This window comes from Littorina saxatilis, linkage group LG6, assembly GCF_037325665.1.
Source record: "Littorina saxatilis isolate snail1 linkage group LG6, US_GU_Lsax_2.0, whole genome shotgun sequence".
In the NCBI taxonomy this organism is placed as follows: domain Eukaryota; kingdom Metazoa; phylum Mollusca; class Gastropoda; order Littorinimorpha; family Littorinidae; genus Littorina; species Littorina saxatilis.
The window spans coordinates 4,606,544-4,614,043 of NC_090250.1; the positions used below are offsets into that span (position 1 = coordinate 4,606,544).

At 41.9% G+C, this 7,500-nt stretch overlaps 1 protein-coding gene and 1 long non-coding RNA gene across 3 annotated transcripts in view; one reads left to right on the forward strand and one right to left on the reverse strand.

Annotated features, from left to right (window-relative positions):
• Nucleotides 1-7,500, reverse strand: part of LOC138968326 (protocadherin-1-like) — a 144,291-nt gene that overhangs the window by 111,888 nt on the left and 24,903 nt on the right. The gene's annotated exons all lie outside the window — the stretch shown is intronic.
• LOC138968334 (uncharacterized) lies at nucleotides 116-4,851 on the forward strand. Its single transcript, XR_011456139.1, has 4 exons — nucleotides 116-462; nucleotides 986-1,117; nucleotides 1,815-1,898; nucleotides 3,795-4,851. It is a non-coding gene; the product is annotated as an uncharacterized lncRNA (long non-coding RNA).

Genomic DNA, 7,500 nt, shown 5'->3' on the forward strand with positions numbered 1-7,500 from the left:
TGAACACACGTGTTCAACAAGTGTTCCACAAGTGTTCCACTTCGTCTTTTAGTCATGCTCCGAATAAAATAATACATTAAAAATATTTGGATCATGAGCAGATTCGAACCCGAGACCTTCGCCTTGCCATGTCAGCGCTCTACCGATTGAGCTACGGAGACTCGTCGGGATCTAGCGTCGCTTAGAGTATATAATTTTTATACCCCCTAGACCGCTGCGGGACGTTTTTTTGTTTTTGTTTTTAATCGTGTTGTGCTTATATTTTTTCATCAAACATTTATTTCATCTGAGACATCTAATAAGCGGTAAGTATTAGCATTTTTATTTTTACAATTTAATAATGTTACTAATTGTCCCATCATGCTTCAGCTGGACCAAAAAAGAACGTTGACACTTTTAGATCTGTGGACCTGTCTGCGTTGTCGCTGCGTTGATTTGGCTCAGGATTTCCGATTGTTATCTGTAAGTTGCTTGCTGAGATTTTGTATTAATTCATCTAAGCTTAGTCACTCGTATTTTTGTTGTAACATGTTCCTGTTACTTGTATCTGTGGACGTTTGAAGACAATTTCTCTAATTTTGCTGTCGCAACGGTTTCAGCTGATCAGTGGACCTTTTACATTAGTTCTGCGTTGGTAAATAAACTCTATTTCAATTTGATGTTGATTTTTTATTCTGGTTGATGTGCTTGGTTTTGTGTTATTGTTATACTTGTATGTCCAGGGGTTCCTTATAATTATAATGGTGGTCCAGTGAACGATACCTTCCGCCTGTGGTCAGAGCAATACATTTGCAGATTTTCGGATTCTTCTTCTTCCTTGATGTACGATCTGCACGCTAGATAAAGTGAAGCGGTAGGCTAAAAACAGCATACATTAATGAACAACATTCATCATAATAGTGGCCAGGTTGATTGTGTGCGCAATTTAGAATAATTCTATGCATGCTTGGTTGTATTTGATTTCACAGATCTATCACACTTTCAGGGAACTGGGAAGCCGTTTGAGCTGATGTGCCCATGTGGCGAATCGATGTGGGCGTAACCTGCGGACATTTCTTCTGAATTGCACTGAGGATGAACAGGAGGCACTCACGGCAACCCAGACGTGTTTACCAAGGTACGCATGTCCTGCATTTGCATATAGTGTGTAGTTTTGCAGAGAAATATTGACTTTCAAATTGATCTGATAAGTTTTGTTTGTTTGTTTGCTTAACGCACAGCCGACTACGAAGGGCCATATCAGGGCGGTGCTGCTTTGACATTTAACGTGCGCCACACACAAGACAGAAGTCGCAGCACAGGCTTCATGTCTCACCTAGTCACATTATTCTGACACCGGACCAACCAGTCCTAGCACTAACCCCATAATGCCAGACGCCAGGCGGAGCAGCCACTAGATTGCCAATTTTAAAGTTTTAGGTATGACCCGGCCGGGGTTCGAAGCCACGACCTCCCGATCACCGGGCGGACGCCTAACCACTAGGCCAATTGTGCCGGCGGTTGCGGAATCATTGATTATTCTATTTGCTGAAATACTCTGTTTCAAAATTAATATCTCCGTGCAAAACACACCAGACAGTCGCCAAACTCATATGTGGACACACACACACACACACACACACACACACACACACATGCACACACACACACACAGCCAGCCCCCTCTCCTTCCACATTTGACAGAAATCTAAATGTTGATACACAGTTTCACAATAAACAAAAGTATGAGAATCAGAACACTTGTCAGTGTTGCTACGATGTGGAACTTCAGTAAAATAGTGTTTGATTTCTTAACATGCATCTTGTGTGTGCAGGAACCATACTGCTTGGCTGAGGCAGTTCACTTTCTGGAGATGGAGCTAACAGTAATGCGACGAAACCTTGTGGATGCACTTAATGTAAGTTTAAGCTTTCTGTGGGATACAGCGCAGTTACATTTTGAGAATGCTGCCTTATTTTGCAGTCTTCTCCTTAAAAGGTGGAAAAAAATATACATATTTTTAAGTTCAGTGAGTGCTGAGGCCTGCAATGATAAAATGTTTTCCTGAACTAAGTCTACTCAGAATTTCCATTCGTTATGGTAAAGTAGTGCCGTAAACACTGAAGCCAGCTTTAGTCAAAGCATGGCCAACAGACAACACGCTGCTGATCCGCTTGGATCTGCCATTGCCGCTAACAGTGTATGCAGGGTGCATTCAATATGACACCCTTTTCTTTTGAAAATATTCTCATCGGAGTTTATGATTGGTTTTGACAGTGATCGCTGGCCTCCAATGGTCGCTGACAAGGTGTTTTCCTTCGGTTCACGTAGGTTTAGCTTGAGATCACGTGAGTTAAAAGCGATCCGTTTGTAAGTTTTGGTTAGTTTGATCTAAATAATGAAATATTTTAGAAAATTATGATAGAAATTAGAATGCATTTTATATTAAAGAATGCATTCCATATCATAGAACACATTCTATATTTATAGAATGCATTCTATAAAATAGAAAACATTGTATAATATAGAATGCATTCAATCATACTTGTCATTTGCCCAGAAATGTATTCTATTATAGAATGCATTCTATAACGTCCAACAATGCATTCTTATGATAGAATGCATTCTTATGATAGAATGCATTCCATAAAGCGCCACAAAACTTCAACAGGCCAGCTCGGTATGGTCCCTGCTTCGAAAGCAGATCTACAAACACTCTCACACACAGCTCTCTCTGTCTCTCTCTCTGTCTCTCTCTCTCTGTCTCTCTCTCTCTGTCTCTCTCTCTCTGTCTCTCTCTCTCTCTCTCTCTCTCTCTCTCTCTCTCTCTCTCTCTCTCTCTCTCTCTCTCTCTCTCTCTCTGTGCGTGTGTGTGGCTGTGTGTGTGTGTGTGTGTGTGTGTGTAGTTCTGCTTTTCTTTGCGGGGCTGGCCTGTTGTAGTTTCGGGACATTATGCATATAAATTATAATGCATTTCAGGACGTTAAAGAACGCATTCTATCATAAAAAGCATTTTGGTATTTTGTGTAAATAGAATGCATTTTTATCATAGAAGGTAGTTCGGGACGTTATAGAATGCATTCTATAATATAGAATACATTACATAATAAATGATTTCCTTATATTTATAATTCATTATTTAGATCAAACCAACAAAACTTAGGTAGTTTCTTTACAAACGGATTACTAGAGGGTGCATTCAATATGACACCCTTTTCTTTGAACTAAAACTCATCGGAGTTCACGATTAATTGCGACAGTGATCTTTGGCTTCCAGTGATTGTTGACAAGGTGTTTTCCCTGGGTTCACATAGGTTAAGAACGAGTTAAGGAAAACGGGCGTGCTCAAGGCCTCGCCACATTAGCAGTACGGTTTACTGCTTACCTTATATAAACAATTTGTAGAGTGCCATTTTGAATTTTCCAGAGTGGCCACGCGCTAATGAAATCCTTGCGAAAGACCTATTTTAATTCTACTTTTTGTTCTTAGGGACAGACTCCTGCTTCAAGAGGGATTACTTTTTACATTCAGTCGTGTGTGCATGTGCGTGCATGCGAGTGTCATTGTGTGTTGGGAAGGTGAGAGCGAATTGGACGTGACGTATTTGTTCTCTGGTATGTGACCTATGCCCGTTCTGGAATAAAAAAGTTTACCTGTAACTGCGATTGTTGGAGATCTGCTGACAGCAAGAAGAAGTCCACTATTAGTTAAGATTTACACTTCAGTGTTACCAATTAAGTACAAACGTTTAACACAAACCTGTTAAGAGTTGGAAATGCATCATGTTCTAAAACTCACTTTTATTTCGAACAGGATGTTCCGGACAGCGAGTTGAAAACTAAACCAAAGACCAAGGGCCTGGAATCCTCCCAACTCTGACGGGTGTTTTTGTTATCGGACTTTCGTGTGTGAACTTTCAAGATGGGGTTTACCAGAGCTCCGTTCATATTATTTAATAGCAACATATACCGAGCAACAAAAGAAACGCGACAAAATTCTGCAATGTTTGATTGACAAAATCTCGAACAATTATGGAGTTAGAATTATCAAACCACAACATTTTGATGAAGGCATGTTTGACACAGCTGTTGCGTGAGTATTTTGATGCTGCGATTGTTTCAACACACGGGACAAAACGAAGTTTTGGAGGTCTCGCTCAGTCAGCCTTCATCGCGTTCTCTGGCCACTGATCGGACACTGGTTGCTTCCAGTGATGTTCCTGGTATTGTCAGCGGCTGAATTGAATCGATGTCGAAGACGTTGTGGAAGGAAATTGCGATCTTGTCTTATTGGGGTAATGCGAAAAAAATCTACCGCGTTGCATAACTGCAGTGCTTCCAATGTCACCAGAACATTGCAGAAGGTGATAAACTGTTGACACATGCACGTTTAAAGCACATGCCAGCGCTTTTGGATCATTCCCAGCTTTAAATCGATCTGGCGTTTTGGTGGTGTTAATCTTGGCATCCTGGCTGTTTCAAAAGTGAGATTGGCAGCAAGCGTGCCATGGTCTCTTTTGGTTGCTAATGCATTAGTGAACACATCTCACACATCAGATTTCTCCTGCTCTACTTGCACGTGCTGCGAGCGCGCATTATGTGTTTTACGATAAACCTGCTTGTCCCGTGTGTTAAAACAGTCACAGCATCAAAATAATCACACAAAAGCAAGGTCAAACATGCCTTCATTAAACTTTTGTAGTTTAATAATTCTAACTCTATAATTGATGAAGATTTTGTCAATCAAACAATGACGAATTTTGTTGCTCGGTATATTATGTGTTCAACAATTCCTACCCCAGACCCGTTTGTTCTGCGACTGCTGCAGACATTTCTTTTTGTCAATTAAAAATGCTTCTTTGCTCACAAAATTTGATTTTAATGTCTTTCTGAATTGTATGACAGTGCAGGATGAAAGTGTTCCAAAAGTGTTCTAAAAGTGTTCCAAAAGTGTTCTAAAAGTGTTCCAAAAGTGTTCCAAAAGTGTTCTAAAAGTGTTCTAAAAGTGTTCCAAAAGTGTTCTAAAAGTGTTCTAAAAGTGTTCCAAAAGTGTTCCAAAAGTGTTCTAAAAGTGTTGACCTGAACACTTTTATGTGTTCAGAAGTGGTTACAGCAGGGTGAACACTTAAAAGTGTTCAGATGTGAACACTTTTGGAACACTTTTGGAACACTTTTTTGTGTATAGAACACTTTTTGTGTTCCAAAAGTGTTCCAAAAGTGTTCTACTAAAAGGGTGTTCAGAAGTGGTTACAGAAAGGGTGTTCAGGAGTGGAACACTTTTGTTTAGAGTGTAAGGTCATCTAATCCATTATCGTGTACCTGCCGAATAGGAATTTCAAGAAATAATCCACGACTTAATAAGAACAGGTTTTACTTAAACATGACGCATTTCCCCCACCTTTATTAGCCAAGTATAGGAGGCTGAGCGTGTCAAAAAACAAACAACCAACTATCTATACAGCAAACATCTTCGTGGGAAAAACATGATGTTATAACAGGAAGTGTTGAAGCCTCTTAACTAGTAATCCAGAGACATCGTAAGCCAGTTTACATAACCTTACATTTAAAAGAAGCTTCTTCTTGTTCTTAATCTTCTTCTTGTTCTTGTTCTTGCTCTTGTTCTTCTTCGTTCATGGGCTGAAACTCCCACGTTCACTCATGTTTTAGCACGAGTGGATTTGTACGTGTATGACCGTTTTTACCCTGCCATGCAGGCAGCATACGCCGATTTCGGGGGAGGCATGCTGGGTAATTTCGTGTTTCTAAAACCCACCGAACTTTGACATGGATTACAGGATCTTTTCCGTGCGCACTTGGTCTTGTGCTTGCGTGTACACACGAAGGGGGTTAAGTCACTAGCAGGTCTGCACATAAGTTGACCTGGCAGATCGGGAAAATCTCCACTCTTAACCCACCAGGCGGCAGCGACCGGGATTCGAATTCACGACCTCCCGATTAGGAGGCCGACGTCATACCACCAGGCCATTGCGCCCGTCATTTAAAAGAAGCAACAACAAAAGTCATAAACATGAACTTCAAGCGATACTACACAAATATGTTAAAAGCCATTATCTCGCATCAACATCACTACAGAATACGCCAGCATTCTCATCATGTCTACCCAACGTTGTCCCGACTCAACCCGGTGTAGGATCCGGTCCGGTCCCCCCTCTGAAGTAGTCCCCCGGGAGACCAATTCGTGGCAAAAACTGCTCTACAATGGTCCCCCCTTAGACATCCAGCCTCGTTTTTCTTAGGCATTCAAGCCATTTTCAATCTATATCTTCGTCCGGTATTATGTAGTGCACAGACAGCAATCTCTTTGTTTGACTATATTTTGCAGAAAATAACTGAATAGATCTGATTTATAATGCCGTTCAAAAGAAAAATCACATGAAATAAAATGAATAATAAATAAATACTGATAAGAAGAAATGAAACCAGTCTCTGATTCTTTCCTTTCTTTTCTCTAAAATTGCTGGTAACATTACTAACATTGTAACAAGAAAAACGAGGCTGGATGTCTAAGGGGGGACCATTATAGAGCAGTTTTTGCCACGAATTGGTCCCCCGGGGGACTACTTCAGAGGGGGGACCGGACCGGATCCTACACCGGCACAAACAGAGCCTGTGTTCGCTTTCAGTCCATCGCTTTGACAGGCATGAAGAGTGACAAGACCTGAACAAATGCAATTGAAACATAGTTTCCACTCGACTGATATGACATCTGAACTGTATTCAGCTAAAGAGGGAAAGATGGGAGTGTTCACCGTGAGAGACTTCATCCCATTGGACGCAAATGGTGGGTTTCAAAAGGACAAGGAACTAACTCGCTGTCTGTCTGTCTGCCTGTCAGTTTGCTTTTCTCTGTATATGTCTGTCTCTCTCTCTGTCTGTTTACGTGCATAAGTAGATGTCTGTCTGTCTGTCTGTCTCTCTCTCTCTCTCTCTCTCTCTCTCTCTCTCTCTCTCTCTCTCTCTCTCTTATCATACCCCTCTGTCTCTGTATCTCTGTGTTTTTGTCTGTCTCTCTCTCTACCTATGCCGGTCTTTCTGTCTGTCAGTCCGTCCTCTCTCTCTCTCTCTCTCTCTCTCTCTCTCTCTCTCTCTCTCTCTCTCGCTCTCTCTCTCTCTCTCCTGTCCTTTTCCTCTGATCAGTCAGTACATGTCTTGACATTGTCAACGTGTATGTCGCCGAGCATTAAGGGAGCCAGCGAGGGTCCCCGCGAAGCGATCTTATCAAGGCTCACAGACCCTCCCCAAACAGTCGTCTTCTTGCCTCCAATTTTCCCTTCACTCACAGCTCCACCGAGAGTAAGTCGTTAATCCCAAAAGTTGGAAAGCAACTTCTAAGACTGTGGGGCCCGAGAGAGTGTGTGTTCTTTTGTTGAGACTTGAAGCTGGGGGGGGGGGGGGGGGGGCGGGGGGGGGGGGGCGGGGGGGGGGGGGGTGAGGGTAGTGATGGGGAGAAAGTTAAATGAGTGTGCAAAACTAGGTGACTTATATATCCTTGTCCGTGT